Consider the following 13,260-nt stretch of genomic DNA (forward strand, 5'->3'; position numbering starts at 1 on the left):
CAAAGCAGCAGTCTTTATTCGTAAAAAAAAAAAAAAAAAAACACATTGCGCTTCCATGTAGGGTTTTTCCACTTTTCATGACATTTACTTTGATACAGCAAAATGCAGGTCACAATGGCAAATTTGTGCTACCACATAAAAAGCTGTCAATAACGTTTCATGATAGCCATGTTTCCATGAAACGCCAAGTCTTGGTTTTCAGAGGCGATTGTATCTATAAAATGCATGATTTTGCAGTCAACCATGGCTTACGGCCATACCCCTGAGAACGCCCGATCTCGGAAGCTAAGCAGGGTCGGGCCTGGTTAGTACTTGGATGGGAGACCGCCTGGGAATACCAGGTGCTGTAAGCTTTTTTTTTTTTTTTTCCACTTCAATTGTTAAAGCAAATTTTGACAACACCCATTACGTATGGCATTCGGAAACTGCAAGCCGAGTTTTAACTCCGACATTGAAACTATAACCCGAGTTTCAAATCTATATAAAACTGTTCCCCACCAGGAAGAGGAGGCCCTCTGCCTTGACTCAGCCGACGTGTGGAAGACTCTGAGAAGAGTCAACCCACGTAAGGCCCCAGGCCCCGACAACATACCTGGGCGGGTGTTCAAAGAATGTGCAGGCCAGCTGGCTGGTGTCATCACAGACATTTTTAACATCTCGCTGGACCAAGCCAAAGTGCCAGTGTGCTTCAAGGCTGCCTCCATCATTCCGGTGCCGAAGAAACCTCAAATCACCTCATGGAATGACTACAGACCGGTGGCACTGACTCCCATCATGATGAAGTGCTTCGAAAGGCTGCTCAAAGATCACATCATCTCCAGACTCCCCCCAACATTCGATCCGTTCCAGTTTGCCTACCGGCAGAACCGCTCTACTGAGGATGCCATCTCCTCCGTTCTTCACCTGAGCCTGGCTCACCTGGAGGAGAGGAACACCCACGTGCGGTTGCTGTTCCTGGACTTCAGCTCAGCGTTTAACACCATCATTCCACAACATCTGGTGGAAAAACTGGAACACCTGGGCTTCAGCACCCCCCTTCGGAACTGGCTGCTAGACTTCCTCACCAACAGACCTCAGTCAGTCCGGGTCGGACAGAACACCTCAGATGTCATCACCCTCAGCACAGGCTCCCCTCAGGGCTGCGTCCTGAGCCCCCTGCTGTTCACCCTGATGACACACGACTGCGCCCCCAGGTTCACCACCAATCACATCGTGAAGTTTGCAGACGACACAACGGTGGTGGGCCTCATCAGGGACAACAACGACCTGGACTACGGAGAGGAGGTGGAGCAGTTGGTGGGCTGGTGCAGAGAAAACAGCCTGATCCTGAATGTGGAGAAGACGAAGGAGATCATCGTCGACTTCAGGAAGAACCAGCCTCACCACGCTCCACTGATCATCAACAGCTCAGCTGTGGAGGTGGTCAGCGGCACTAAATTCCTGGGAGTCCACATCACAGACGACCTCACCTGGACTGTGAACACCACAACACTGGTCAAGAGGGCACAGAAGCGCTTGTACTTCCTGCGGAGGATGAGGAGAGCCCACCTGCCCCCACCCATCATGAGGACGTTCTACCGAAGCACCATAGAGAGCATTCTGACAAGCTGTCTCTCGGTGTGGTGTGGAGGTTGCAGCGCCTCCGATTGGAAGAACCTGAGGAGAGTGGTGAGGACAGCAGAGAGGATCATCGGGGCTCCTCTTCCCTCCATTCAGGACTTGTCATCCCAGCGCTGCGTGTCCCGAGCCCGAAATATTATCAGTGACCCATCACACCCCCACCATGGACTGTTCTCCCTGCTGCCCTCTGGGAAGAGGTTTCGCAGCATCCGCTGCAGGTCCACCAGGTTCTGCAATAGTTTTTTCCCTGCTGTCGTCAGACTGTTGAACATTCAAACGTAGCATTCCTCTGCACACTTGTAAATACTGCTTTTTGTCTCCTGCACTGTTTACATACTTTATCACTGCTGCACTTTGTACTTTAAAATTATCTTATTTCATATTTTTATATAGAATGTCACTTTTTAACCAGCCGAAATACCTCTACATTGTTGAAAGCCGTATGCAACGAAATTTCGTTTTGTGCACACCTAGTGTTGACAAAATGACAATAAAGTTTGTCTAAGTCTAAGTCTATATTGTGTGGCGTCATCCATAGCATTGTAGTTCACGTCTTTTACCGCTAGAGAGCAGACTATGTACAGTGAATAAAGAGGCTGGCTCCCTGTGAACTCAAAGCAGCAGTCTTTATCCATAAAAAAAAAAAAAAAACACATTGCGCTTCCATGTAGGGTTTTTCCACTTTTCATGACATTTACTTTGATACAGCAAAATGCAGGTCGCAAAGGCAAATTTGTGCTACCACATAAAAAGCTGTCAATAACTTTTCATGATAGCCATGTTTCCATGAAACGCCAAGTCTTGGTTTTCAGGGGCGATTGTATCTATAAAATGCATGATTTTGCGATCAACCATGGCTTACGGCCATACTACCCTGAGAACGCCCGATCTCGGAAGCTAAGCAGGCTCGGTCCTGGTTAGTACTTGGATGGGAGACCGCCTGGGAATATCAGGTGCTGTAAGCTTTTTTCTTTTTTTTTCCACTTCAATTGTTAAAGCAAATTTTGACAACACCCATTACGTATGGCATTCGGAAACTGCAAGCCGAGTTTTAAGTCCGACATTGAAACTATAACCCGAGTTTCAAATCTATATTGTGTGGCGTCATCCATAGCATTGTAGTTCACGTCTTTTACCGCTAGAGAGCAGACTATGTACAGTGAATAAAGAGGCTGGCTCCCTGTGAAATCAAAGCAGCAGTCTTTATCCGTAAAAAAAAAAAAAAAAAAAACACATTGCGCTTCCATGTAGGGTTTTCCCACTTTTCATGACATTTACTTTGATACAGCAAAATGCAGGTCGCAATGGCAAATTTGTGCTGCCACATATAGCTGTCAATAACTTTTCATGATAGCCATGTTTCCATGAAACGCTTGGTTTTCAGGGGCGATTGTATCTATAAAAAGCATGATTTTGTGTTTAACCATCGCTTACGGCCATACTACCCTGAGAACGCCCGATCTCGTCCGATCTCGGAAGCTAAGCAGGGTCGGGCCTGGTTAGTACTTGGATGGGAGACCGCCTGGGAATACCAGGTGCTGTAAGCTTTTTTTTTTTTTCCACTTCCATTGTTAAAGCAAATTTTGACAACACCCATTACGTATGGCATTCGGAAACTGCAAGCCGAGTTTAAACTCCGACATTGAAACTATAACACGAGTTTCAAATCTATATTGTGTGGCGTCATCCATAGCATTGTAGTTCACGTCTTTTACCGCTAGAGAGCAGACTATGTACAGTGAATAAAGAGGCTGGCTCCCTGTGAACTCCAAGCAGCAGTCTTTATTCATAAAAAAAACAAAAAAAAAAACACATTGCACTTCCATGTAGGCTTTTTCCACTTTTCATGACATTTACTTTGATACAGCAAAATGCAGGTCGCAATGGCAAATTTGTGCTACCACATAAAAAGCTGTCAATAACTTTTCATGATAGCCATTGTCAGGGTTTTCCAAACTATCTTGATCGTATGATTATGTTGGAATGTATGTAACCAGTAATAAATAACCTAGCTAGATTAGTTTTATGCTTACGTTGGTGTGTAACCAGTAATAAATTACCTAGCTTGTCCCATCCTACACAATGTCGTAAAACATCCCCTGCTATGCTTTGACTAGAGGTCAAGGGTTTTCTCTTCCCTATCCAGTCCACTGTCACCCCCACCCTGTTTCTCTTAATAAAAATGCTCATGCAGGAGGCGAGAGTCAGACCTCCATTCGATCATCGCTGTACGCACGGCGACGAATGGACTCTCCACCTGCAGGTGTCAAAGGGCAAACTACTGTCTCCCGTGTGGTTCTTGCAAAATAAGTTAGAGTGAGCACCACTCTAACAGCCATGTTTCCATGAAACGCCAAGTCTTGGTTTTCAAGGGTGATTGTATCTATAAAAAGCATGATTTTGTGTTCAACCATGGCTTACGGCCATACTACCCTGAGAACGCCCGATCTCGTCCGATCTCGGAAGCTAAGCAGGGTCGGGCCAGGTTAGTACTTGGATGGGAGACCGCCTGGGAATATCAGGTGCTGTAAGCTTTTTTCTTTTTTTTTTCCACTTCAATTGTTAAAGCAAATTTTGACAACACCCATTACGTATGGCATTCGGAAACTGCAAGCCGAGTTTAAACTCCGACATTGAAACTATAACCCGAGTTTCAAATCTATATTGTGTGGCGTCATCCATAGCATTGTAGTTCACGTCTTTTACCGCTAGAGAGCAGACTATGTACAGTGAATAATGAGGCTGGCTCCCTGTGAAATCAAAGCAGCAGTCTTTATCCGTAAGAAAAAAAAAAAAAAAAAACACATTGCGGTTCCATATAGGGTTTTCCCACTTTTCATGACATTTACTTTGATACAGCAAAATGCAGGTCGCAATGGCAAATTTGTGCTGCCACATAAAAAGCTGTCAATAACTTTTCATGATAGCCATGTTTCCATGAAACGCCGGCTTGGTTTTCAGGGGCGATTGTATCTATAAAAAGCATGATTTTGTGTTCAACCATCGCTTACGGCCATACTACCCTGAGAACGCCCGATCTCGTCCGATCTCGGAAGCTAAGCAGGGTCGGGCCTGCTTAGTACTTGGATGGGAGACCGCCTGGGAATACCAGGTGCTGTAAGCTTTTTTTTTTTTTTTTCCACTTCAATTGTTAAAGCAAATTTTGACAACACCCATTACGTATGGCATTCGGAAACTGCAAGCCGAGTTTAAACTCCGACATTGAAACTATAACACGAGTTTCAAATCTATATTGTGTGGCGTCATCCATAGCATTGTAGTTCACGTCTTTTACCGCTAGAGAGCAGACTATGTACAGTGAATAAAGAGGCTGGCTCCCTGTGAACTCAAAGCAGCAGTTTTTATTCATAAAAAAAAAAAAAAAACCACATTGCACTTCCATGTAGGGTTTTTCCACTTTTCATGACATTTACTTTGATACAGCAAAATGCAGGTCGCAATGGCAAATTTGTGCTACCACATAAAAAGCTGTCAATAACTTTTCATGATAGCCATGTTTCCATGAAACGCCAAGTCTTGGTTTTCAAGGGTGATTGTATCTATAAAAAGCATGATTTTGTGTTCAACCATGGCTTACGGCCAAACTACCCTGAGAACGCCCGATCTCGTCCGATCTCGGAAGCTAAGCAGGGTCGGGCCAGGTTAGTACTTGGATGGGAGACCGCCTGGGAATATCAGGTGCTGTAAGCTTTTTTCTTTTTTTTTTCCACTTCAATTGTTAAAGCAAATTTTGACAACACCCATTACGTATGGCATTCGGAAACTGCAAGCCGAGTTTTAAGTCCGACATTGAAACTATAACCCGAGTTTCAAATCTATATTGTGTGGCGTCATCCATAGCATTGTAGTTCACGTCTTTTACCGCTAGAGAGCAGACTATGTACAGTGAATAAAGAGGCTGGCTCCCTGTGAAATCAAAGCAGCAGTCTTTATCCGTAAAAAAAAACAAAAGAAAAAAACACATTGCGCTTCCATATAGGGTTTTCCCACTTTTCATGACATTTACTTTGATACAGCAAAATGCAGGTCGCAATGGCAAATTTGTGCTGCCACATAAAAAGCTGTCAATAACTTTTCATGATAGCCATGTTTCCATGAAACGCTTGGTTTTCAGGGGCGATTGTATCTATAAAAAGAATGTTTTTGTGTTTAACCATCGCTTACGGCCATACTACCCTGAGAACGCCCGATCTCGTCCGATCTCGGAAGCTAAGCAGGGTCGGGCCTGGTTAGTACTTGGATGGGAGACCGCCTGGGAATACCAGGTGCTGTAAGCTTTTTTTTTTTTTTTCCACTTCAATTGTTAAAGCAAATTTTGACAACACCCATTACGTATGGCATTCGGAAACTGCAAGCCGAGTTTAAACTCCGACATTGAAACTATAACACGAGTTTCAAATCTATATTGTGTGGCGTCATCCATAGCATTGTAGTTCACGTCTTTTACCGCTAGAGAGCAGACTATGTACAGTGAATAAAGAGGCTGGCTCCCTGTGAACTCCAAGCAGCAGTCTTTATTCATAAAAAAAAAAAAAAAAAAACACATTGCACTTCCATGTAGGCTTTTTCCACTTTTCATGACATTTACTTTGATACAGCAAAATGCAGGTCGCAATGGCAAATTTGTGCTACCACATAAAAAGCTGTCAATAACTTTTCATGATAGCCATGTTTCCATGAAACGCCAAGTCTTGGTTTTCAAGGGTGATTGTATCTATAAAAAGCATGATTTTGTGTTCAACCATGGCTTACGGCCATACTACCCTGAGAACGCCCGATCTCGTCCGATCTCGGAAGCTAAGCAGGGTCGGGCCAGGTTAGTACTTGGATGGGAGACCGCCTGGGAATATCAGGTGCTGTAAGCTTTTTTCTTTTTTTTTTCCACTTCAATTGTTAAAGCAAATTTTGACAACACCCATTACGTATGGCATTCGGAAACTGCAAGCCGAGTTTAAACTCCGACATTGAAACTATAACCCGAGTTTCAAATCTATATTGTGTGGCGTCATCCATAGCATTGTAGTTCACGTCTTTTACCGCTAGAGAGCAGACTATGTACAGTGAATAATGAGGCTGGCTCCCTGTGAAATCAAAGCAGCAGTCTTTATCCGTAAGAAAAAAAAACAAAAAAAACCACATTGCGGTTCCATATAGGGTTTTCCCACTTTTCATGACATTTACTTCGATACAGCAAAATGCAGGTCGCAATGGCAAATTTGTGCTGCCACATAAAAAGCTGTCAATAACTTTTCATGATAGCCATGTTTCCATGAAACGCCGGCTTGGTTTTCAGGGGCGATTGTATCTATAAAAAGCATGATTTTGTGTTCAACCATCGCTTACGGCCATACTCCCCTGAGAACGCCCGATCTCGTCCGATCTCGGAAGCTAAGCAGGGTCGGGCCTGCTTAGTACTTGGATGGGAGACCGCCTGGGAATACCAGGTGCTGTAAGCTTTTTTTTTTTTTTTTCCACTTCAATTGTTAAAGCAAATTTTGACAACACCCATTAGTATGGCATTCGGAAACTGCAAGCCGAGTTTAAACTCCGACATTGAAACTATAACACGAGTTTCAAATCTATATTGTGTGGCGTCATCCATAGCATTGTAGTTCACGTCTTTTACCGCTAGAGAGCAGACTATGTACAGTGAATAAAGAGGCTGGCTCCCTGTGAACTCAAAGCGGCAGTCTTTATTCATAAAAAAAAAAAAAAAACACATTGCACTTCCATGTAGGGTTTTTCCACTTTTCATGACATTTACTTTGATACAGCAAAATGCAGGTCGCAATGGCAAATTTGTGCTACCACATAAAAAGCTGTCAATAACTTTTCATGATAGCCATGTTTCCATGAAACGCCAAGTCTTGGTTTTCAAGGGTGATTGTATCTATAAAAAGCATGATTTTGTGTTCAACCATGGCTTACGGCCAAACTACCCTGAGAACGCCCGATCTCGTCCGATCTCGGAAGCTAAGCAGGGTCGGGCCAGGTTAGTACTTGGATGGGAGACCGCCTGGGAATATCAGGTGCTGTAAGCTTTTTTCTTTTTTTTTCCACTTCAATTGTTAAAGCAAATTTTGACAACACCCATTACGTATGGCATTCGGAAACTGCAAGCCGAGTTTTAAGTCCGACATTGAAACTATAACCCGAGTTTCAAATCTATATTGTGTGGCGTCATCCATAGCATTGTAGTTCACGTCTTTTACCGCTAGAGAGCAGACTATGTACAGTGAATAAAGAGGCTGGCTCCCTGTGAAATCAAAGCAGCAGTCTTTATCCGTAAAAAAAAAAAAAAAAAAAACACATTGCGCTTCCATGTAGGGTTTTCCCACTTTTCATGACATTTACTTTGATACAGCAAAATGCAGGTCGCAATGGCAAATTTGTGCTGCCACATAAAAAGCTGTCAATAACTTTTCATGATAGCCATGTTTCCATGAAACGCTTGGTTTTCAGGGGCGATTGTATCTATAAAAAGCATGATTTTGTGTTTAACCATCGCTTACGGCCATACTACCCTGAGAACGCCCGATCTCGTCCGATCTCGGAAGCTAAGCAGGGTCGGGCCTGGTTAGTACTTGGATGGGAGACCGCCTGGGAATACCAGGTGCTGTAAGCTTTTTTTTTTTTTCCACTTCCATTGTTAAAGCAAATTTTGACAACACCCATTACGTATGGCATTCGGAAACTGCAAGCCGAGTTTAAACTCCGACATTGAAACTATAACACGAGTTTCAAATCTATATTGTGTGGCGTCATCCATAGCATTGTAGTTCACGTCTTTTACCGCTAGAGAGCAGACTATGTACAGTGAATAAAGAGGCTGGCTCCCTGTGAACTCCAAGCAGCAGTCTTTATTCATAAAAAAAACAAAAAAAAAAACACATTGCACTTCCATGTAGGCTTTTTCCACTTTTCATGACATTTACTTTGATACAGCAAAATGCAGGTCGCAATGGCAAATTTGTGCTACCACATAAAAAGCTGTCAATAACTTTTCATGATAGCCATTGTCAGGGTTTTCCAAACTATCTTGATCGTATGATTATGTTGGAATGTATGTAACCAGTAATAAATAACCTAGCTAGATTAGTTTTATGCTTACGTTGGTGTGTAACCAGTAATAAATTACCTAGCTTGTCCCATCCTACACAATGTCGTAAAACATCCCCTGCTATGCTTTGACTAGAGGTCAAGGGTTTTCTCTTCCCTATCCAGTCCACTGTCACCCCCACCCTGTTTCTCTTAATAAAAATGCTCATGCAGGAGGCGAGAGTCAGACCTCCATTCGATCATCGCTGTACGCACGGCGACGAATGGACTCTCCACCTGCAGGTGTCAAAGGGCAAACTACTGTCTCCCGTGTGGTTCTTGCAAAATAAGTTAGAGTGAGCACCACTCTAACAGCCATGTTTCCATGAAACGCCAAGTCTTGGTTTTCAAGGGTGATTGTATCTATAAAAAGCATGATTTTGTGTTCAACCATGGCTTACGGCCATACTACCCTGAGAACGCCCGATCTCGTCCGATCTCGGAAGCTAAGCAGGGTCGGGCCAGGTTAGTACTTGGATGGGAGACCGCCTGGGAATATCAGGTGCTGTAAGCTTTTTTCTTTTTTTTTTCCACTTCAATTGTTAAAGCAAATTTTGACAACACCCATTACGTATGGCATTCGGAAACTGCAAGCCGAGTTTAAACTCCGACATTGAAACTATAACCCGAGTTTCAAATCTATATTGTGTGGCGTCATCCATAGCATTGTAGTTCACGTCTTTTACCGCTAGAGAGCAGACTATGTACAGTGAATAATGAGGCTGGCTCCCTGTGAAATCAAAGCAGCAGTCTTTATCCGTAAGAAAAAAAAAAAAAAAAAACACATTGCGGTTCCATATAGGGTTTTCCCACTTTTCATGACATTTACTTTGATACAGCAAAATGCAGGTCGCAATGGCAAATTTGTGCTGCCACATAAAAAGCTGTCAATAACTTTTCATGATAGCCATGTTTCCATGAAACGCCGGCTTGGTTTTCAGGGGCGATTGTATCTATAAAAAGCATGATTTTGTGTTCAACCATCGCTTACGGCCATACTACCCTGAGAACGCCCGATCTCGTCCGATCTCGGAAGCTAAGCAGGGTCGGGCCTGCTTAGTACTTGGATGGGAGACCGCCTGGGAATACCAGGTGCTGTAAGCTTTTTTTTTTTTTTTCCACTTCAATTGTTAAAGCAAATTTTGACAACACCCATTACGTATGGCATTCGGAAACTGCAAGCCGAGTTTAAACTCCGACATTGAAACTATAACACGAGTTTCAAATCTATATTGTGTGGCGTCATCCATAGCATTGTAGTTCACGTCTTTTACCGCTAGAGAGCAGACTATGTACAGTGAATAAAGAGGCTGGCTCCCTGTGAACTCAAAGCAGCAGTTTTTATTCATAAAAAAAAAAAAAAAAACACATTGCACTTCCATGTAGGGTTTTTCCACTTTTCATGACATTTACTTTGATACAGCAAAATGCAGGTCGCAATGGCAAATTTGTGCTACCACATAAAAAGCTGTCAATAACTTTTCATGATAGCCATGTTTCCATGAAACGCCAAGTCTTGGTTTTCAAGGGTGATTGTATCTATAAAAAGCATGATTTTGTGTTCAACCATGGCTTACGGCCAAACTACCCTGAGAACGCCCGATCTCGTCCGATCTCGGAAGCTAAGCAGGGTCGGGCCAGGTTAGTACTTGGATGGGAGACCGCCTGGGAATATCAGGTGCTGTAAGCTTTTTTCTTTTTTTTTCCACTTCAATTGTTAAAGCAAATTTTGACAACACCCATTACGTATGGCATTCGGAAACTGCAAGCCGAGTTTTAAGTCCGACATTGAAACTATAACCCGAGTTTCAAATCTATATTGTGTGGCGTCATCCATAGCATTGTAGTTCACGTCTTTTACCGCTAGAGAGCAGACTATGTACAGTGAATAAGAGGCTGGCTCCCTGTGAAATCAAAGCAGCAGTCTTTATCCGTAAAAAAAAAACAAAAGAAAAAAACACATTGCGCTTCCATATAGGGTTTTCCCACTTTTCATGACATTTACTTTGATACAGCAAAATGCAGGTCGCAATGGCAAATTTGTGCTGCCACATAAAAAGCTGTCAATAACTTTTCATGATAGCCATGTTTCCATGAAACGCTTGGTTTTCAGGGGCGATTGTATCTATAAAAAGAATGTTTTTTGTGTTTAACCATCGCTTACGGCCATACTACCCTGAGAACGCCCGATCTCGTCCGATCTCGGAAGCTAAGCAGGGTCGGGCCTGGTTAGTACTTGGATGGGAGACCGCCTGGGAATACCAGGTGCTGTAAGCTTTTTTTTTTTTTTTCCACTTCAATTGTTAAAGCAAATTTTGACAACACCCATTACGTATGGCATTCGGAAACTGCAAGCCGAGTTTAAACTCCGACATTGAAACTATAACACGAGTTTCAAATCTATATTGTGTGGCGTCATCCATAGCATTGTAGTTCACGTCTTTTACCGCTAGAGAGCAGACTATGTACAGTGAATAAAGAGGCTGGCTCCCTGTGAACTCCAAGCAGCAGTCTTTATTCATAAAAAAAAAAAAAAAAACACATTGCACTTCCATGTAGGCTTTTTCCACTTTTCATGACATTTACTTTGATACAGCAAAATGCAGGTCGCAATGGCAAATTTGTGCTACCACATAAAAAGCTGTCAATAACTTTTCATGATAGCCATGTTTCCATGAAACGCCAAGTCTTGGTTTTCAAGGGTGATTGTATCTATAAAAAGCATGATTTTGTGTTCAACCATGGCTTACGGCCATACTACCCTGAGAACGCCCGATCTCGTCCGATCTCGGAAGCTAAGCAGGGTCGGGCCAGGTTAGTACTTGGATGGGAGACCGCCTGGGAATATCAGGTGCTGTAAGCTTTTTTCTTTTTTTTTTCCACTTCAATTGTTAAAGCAAATTTTGACAACACCCATTACGTATGGCATTCGGAAACTGCAAGCCGAGTTTAAACTCCGACATTGAAACTATAACCCGAGTTTCAAATCTATATTGTGTGGCGTCATCCATAGCATTGTAGTTCACGTCTTTTACCGCTAGAGAGCAGACTATGTACAGTGAATAATGAGGCTGGCTCCCTGTGAAATCAAAGCAGCAGTCTTTATCCGTAAGAAAAAAAAAAAAAAAAAACCACATTGCGGTTCCATATAGGGTTTTCCCACTTTTCATGACATTTACTTCGATACAGCAAAATGCAGGTCGCAATGGCAAATTTGTGCTGCCACATAAAAAGCTGTCAATAACTTTTCATGATAGCCATGTTTCCATGAAACGCCGGCTTGGTTTTCAGGGGCGATTGTATCTATAAAAAGCATGATTTTGTGTTCAACCATCGCTTACGGCCATACTCCCCTGAGAACGCCCGATCTCGTCCGATCTCGGAAGCTAAGCAGGGTCGGGCCTGCTTAGTACTTGGATGGGAGACCGCCTGGGAATACCAGGTGCTGTAAGCTTTTTTTTTTTTTTTCCACTTCAATTGTTAAAGCAAATTTTGACAACACCCATTAGTATGGCATTCGGAAACTGCAAGCCGAGTTTAAACTCCGACATTGAAACTATAACACGAGTTTCAAATCTATATTGTGTGGCGTCATCCATAGCATTGTAGTTCACGTCTTTTACCGCTAGAGAGCAGACTATGTACAGTGAATAAAGAGGCTGGCTCCCTGTGAACTCAAAGCGGCAGTCTTTATTCATAAAAAAAAAAAAAAAACACATTGCACTTCCATGTAGGGTTTTTCCACTTTTCATGACATTTACTTTGATACAGCAAAATGCAGGTCGCAATGGCAAATTTGTGCTACCACATAAAAAGCTGTCAATAACTTTTCATGATAGCCATGTTTCCATGAAACGCCAAGTCTTGGTTTTCAAGGGTGATTGTATCTATAAAAAGCATGATTTTGTGTTCAACCATGGCTTACGGCCAAACTACCCTGAGAACGCCCGATCTCGTCCGATCTCGGAAGCTAAGCAGGGTCGGGCCAGGTTAGTACTTGGATGGGAGACCGCCTGGGAATATCAGGTGCTGTAAGCTTTTTTCTTTTTTTTTCCACTTCAATTGTTAAAGCAAATTTTGACAACACCCATTACGTATGGCATTCGGAAACTGCAAGCCGAGTTTTAAGTCCGACATTGAAACTATAACCCGAGTTTCAAATCTATATTGTGTGGCGTCATCCATAGCATTGTAGTTCACGTCTTTTACCGCTAGAGAGCAGACTATGTACAGTGAATAAAGAGGCTGGCTCCCTGTGAAATCAAAGCAGCAGTCTTTATCCGTAAAAAAAAAAAAAAAAAAAACACATTGCGCTTCCATGTAGGGTTTTCCCACTTTTCATGACATTTACTTTGATACAGCAAAATGCAGGTCGCAATGGCAAATTTGTGCTGCCACATAAAAAGCTGTCAATAACTTTTCATGATAGCCATGTTTCCATGAAACGCTTGGTTTTCAGGGGCGATTGTATCTATAAAAAGCATGATTTTGTGTTTAACCATCGCTTACGGCCATACTACC

At 42.8% G+C, this 13,260-nt stretch overlaps 17 non-coding genes and 2 pseudogenes across 17 annotated transcripts in view; all 19 read left to right on the forward strand.

Moving 5' to 3' along the window:
* Positions 1 to 246: 246 nt before the first annotated feature.
* On the forward strand, positions 247 to 353 carry LOC119118769 (annotated as a pseudogene).
* Positions 354 to 2,476: 2,123 nt separating this feature from the next.
* On the forward strand, positions 2,477 to 2,585 carry LOC119118770 (annotated as a pseudogene).
* A 463-nt stretch (positions 2,586 to 3,048) lies between these two features.
* On the forward strand, positions 3,049 to 3,167 carry LOC119118782. Its single transcript, XR_005096938.1, has one exon. It is a non-coding gene; the product is annotated as a 5S ribosomal RNA (ribosomal RNA).
* Positions 3,168 to 4,035: 868 nt separating this feature from the next.
* On the forward strand, positions 4,036 to 4,154 carry LOC119118790. The gene has a single exon (XR_005096946.1). It is a non-coding gene; the product is annotated as a 5S ribosomal RNA (ribosomal RNA).
* A 471-nt stretch (positions 4,155 to 4,625) lies between these two features.
* On the forward strand, positions 4,626 to 4,744 carry LOC119118810. Its single transcript, XR_005096965.1, has one exon. It is a non-coding gene; the product is annotated as a 5S ribosomal RNA (ribosomal RNA).
* A 468-nt stretch (positions 4,745 to 5,212) lies between these two features.
* LOC119118822 lies at positions 5,213 to 5,331 on the forward strand. Its single transcript, XR_005096976.1, has one exon. It is a non-coding gene; the product is annotated as a 5S ribosomal RNA (ribosomal RNA).
* A 468-nt stretch (positions 5,332 to 5,799) lies between these two features.
* Positions 5,800 to 5,918, forward strand: LOC119118794. The gene has a single exon (XR_005096950.1). It is a non-coding gene; the product is annotated as a 5S ribosomal RNA (ribosomal RNA).
* A 469-nt stretch (positions 5,919 to 6,387) lies between these two features.
* LOC119118791 lies at positions 6,388 to 6,506 on the forward strand. Its single transcript, XR_005096947.1, has one exon. It is a non-coding gene; the product is annotated as a 5S ribosomal RNA (ribosomal RNA).
* Positions 6,507 to 6,978: 472 nt separating this feature from the next.
* On the forward strand, positions 6,979 to 7,097 carry LOC119118720. Its single transcript, XR_005096895.1, has one exon. It is a non-coding gene; the product is annotated as a 5S ribosomal RNA (ribosomal RNA).
* Positions 7,098 to 7,563: 466 nt separating this feature from the next.
* LOC119118823 lies at positions 7,564 to 7,682 on the forward strand. Its single transcript, XR_005096977.1, has one exon. It is a non-coding gene; the product is annotated as a 5S ribosomal RNA (ribosomal RNA).
* Positions 7,683 to 8,147: 465 nt separating this feature from the next.
* On the forward strand, positions 8,148 to 8,266 carry LOC119118806. Its single transcript, XR_005096961.1, has one exon. It is a non-coding gene; the product is annotated as a 5S ribosomal RNA (ribosomal RNA).
* Positions 8,267 to 9,134: 868 nt separating this feature from the next.
* Positions 9,135 to 9,253, forward strand: LOC119118792. Its single transcript, XR_005096948.1, has one exon. It is a non-coding gene; the product is annotated as a 5S ribosomal RNA (ribosomal RNA).
* A 471-nt stretch (positions 9,254 to 9,724) lies between these two features.
* Positions 9,725 to 9,843, forward strand: LOC119118811. Its single transcript, XR_005096966.1, has one exon. It is a non-coding gene; the product is annotated as a 5S ribosomal RNA (ribosomal RNA).
* Positions 9,844 to 10,310: 467 nt separating this feature from the next.
* LOC119118697 lies at positions 10,311 to 10,429 on the forward strand. Its single transcript, XR_005096872.1, has one exon. It is a non-coding gene; the product is annotated as a 5S ribosomal RNA (ribosomal RNA).
* A 468-nt stretch (positions 10,430 to 10,897) lies between these two features.
* On the forward strand, positions 10,898 to 11,016 carry LOC119118817. The gene has a single exon (XR_005096972.1). It is a non-coding gene; the product is annotated as a 5S ribosomal RNA (ribosomal RNA).
* A 467-nt stretch (positions 11,017 to 11,483) lies between these two features.
* On the forward strand, positions 11,484 to 11,602 carry LOC119118793. The gene has a single exon (XR_005096949.1). It is a non-coding gene; the product is annotated as a 5S ribosomal RNA (ribosomal RNA).
* A 472-nt stretch (positions 11,603 to 12,074) lies between these two features.
* Positions 12,075 to 12,193, forward strand: LOC119118721. The gene has a single exon (XR_005096896.1). It is a non-coding gene; the product is annotated as a 5S ribosomal RNA (ribosomal RNA).
* A 465-nt stretch (positions 12,194 to 12,658) lies between these two features.
* On the forward strand, positions 12,659 to 12,777 carry LOC119118698. The gene has a single exon (XR_005096873.1). It is a non-coding gene; the product is annotated as a 5S ribosomal RNA (ribosomal RNA).
* A 465-nt stretch (positions 12,778 to 13,242) lies between these two features.
* The window catches only part of LOC119118702, a 119-nt gene continuing 101 nt past the window's right edge, over positions 13,243 to 13,260 (forward strand). The window contains exon 1 of the ribosomal RNA XR_005096877.1: positions 13,243 to 13,260. This exon is cut by the window's right edge and continues 101 nt beyond it. This is a non-coding gene — a ribosomal RNA (5S ribosomal RNA).

Source organism: Syngnathus acus, unplaced genomic scaffold (assembly GCF_901709675.1).
Source record: "Syngnathus acus unplaced genomic scaffold, fSynAcu1.2, whole genome shotgun sequence".
NCBI lineage: Eukaryota > Metazoa > Chordata > Actinopteri > Syngnathiformes > Syngnathidae > Syngnathus > Syngnathus acus.